The sequence below is a fragment of the Eutrema salsugineum genome, unplaced genomic scaffold (assembly GCF_000478725.1).
Source record: "Eutrema salsugineum unplaced genomic scaffold, Eutsalg1_0 scaffold_10, whole genome shotgun sequence".
NCBI classification, from domain to species: Eukaryota; Viridiplantae; Streptophyta; class Magnoliopsida; order Brassicales; family Brassicaceae; genus Eutrema; species Eutrema salsugineum.
In genome coordinates this window covers 6,042,572-6,044,385 of record NW_006256908.1, presented here as the reverse complement: position 1 = coordinate 6,044,385, position 1,814 = coordinate 6,042,572, and the positions used below count along the sequence as shown (strand labels likewise).

General features: G+C 37.4%; 1 pseudogene; it reads left to right on the top strand.

The window, feature by feature from the left end:
• LOC112081573 overlaps positions 1-1,814 on the top strand; it is a 6,252-nt pseudogene that overhangs the window by 812 nt on the left and 3,626 nt on the right.

The window sequence follows — 1,814 nt, the reverse complement described above, 5'->3', positions numbered from 1 at the left end:
TCTGCCACAAATATTCTTGCTTTTTCTTATGATCCTGAAACGGGTTAGCAAATATGTTGTGCAGATCTTCAGAGGCTTGGCCTATATCCATACTGCTCCTGGTGTCTGCCACAGAGATGTGAAACCACAGAACCTTTTGGTAAGTTGTTCTATTGTGGGTTTGTCTTCGGTAACCATCACTAGATTGTAATCAAATTCCCTGGTGCGTTCTATAGGTTGATCCCCTCACTCAACAGTGTAAGCTGTGTGATTTTGGAAGTGCAAAAGTATTGGCAAAGGTTTACCTTATTTATGCTGTTTTATTTATTTTTCCACTGCTTATGTGTTCTGTCTCATGAAAATCAATTGCACCTTATTTGTTTTCATGATCCTTGCAACATGTGACTATTCACTTTAGGTAAAAGGTGAACCAAACATATCATATATTTGCTCTCGGTATTACTGAGCTCAAGAACTCATCTTTGGGGCCACAGAGTATACATCCACCATAGATATATGGTCTGCTAGCTGGTTGTGTTTTGGCAGAGTTTCTTCTTGGTCAGGTTAGTGTAACTGTAAACTATTTATCCATTAAGTATCTTGAGAACTAAAGCATCTCTCCAATATCTTTGATAATCAATTTGATATTACTTATCTTCAGCCGTTATTCCCCGGAGAAACTTCTGTGCACCAGCTAGTGGAGATCATCAAGGTGAAGTCTCATTTTGTTTAGATTTTATAGAAAATTCCTATATCTAATAGATTTGTCATTTTGATTAACATTGCTTTCTTTCTTGGTACTCCAACTCGAGAAGAAATCCGATGCATGAACCCAAACTACACAGACTTAGATTCCCACAAAACAAAGCTCACCCGTGGCATAAGGTATTTTATATGCATGTTACGTTCTAACTTTTCTGATCATACAATAGCTTAGTAGAAAACAAAAAGAAAGAAAAGCTGAAACAATACACATACTACTTAATGACCTCCAGGTTTTCCATAAGTGTATGCCTCCAGAGGCCATTGACCTCGCATCTCGGCTTCTTCAATATTCACCGAGTCTACATTGCAGCTTTCTGTTTTCTTAATTCTTAGAGTGGTTCTCTCTGTTTGGACCTGCACTGTTCAATGATTCTGAGGCTTTTTAACTGACATGTGTTATGTTTCCTTGTCTAAAAGTTCGAAGCATGTGGTCATCCATTTTTCAATGAACTCCGTGAGCCCAATGCTCGTCTTCCAAACGGCCATTTTGTATAAAATATGAGTTGGTTAAGATGGTGCAGTGGTCTATGAAAAATGTGTTTATTTGCTATTGTATTTCTCATATTTTATTTTTAATCAACATTATATTATAGAATTAGCTTTCCTTAAACAACAACTTAAAACAGAACAAAGGAAAAAAAACTTCAGAATTACATTTACGATTATCTTCATCTTCAATACAAAAAGAAAAAATGGAGACGAAAACAATTTATATTTTTGGTGAATAAATATCCTGGTTCCACCGTTTTTCCTGGCACAAAGACAGTCGTCAGTGCAGGAGAAACTACAGTCGCAGCCAGCTCTGTTAGCATAAGTCATAATTGGAAGACAGATTTAGAGGAGTACTCATAGCATAAGGGTTCCTGATATCATCTATGTCATTGTATATAGATTTTGATGGTTAGGCCTGCTGGGTATATAAGCTTTGACAGCAGGCCTAACCATCGATGGCGTACTTTTTAAGTGTTTTCGCAAACCTCATTCTTGCACTACCCATCTCGGGTTGCCCATTGATTCTGACTAGCTTAAACTTATACACTCCAAAACCAGACTTCCCCCACATCAGGCCA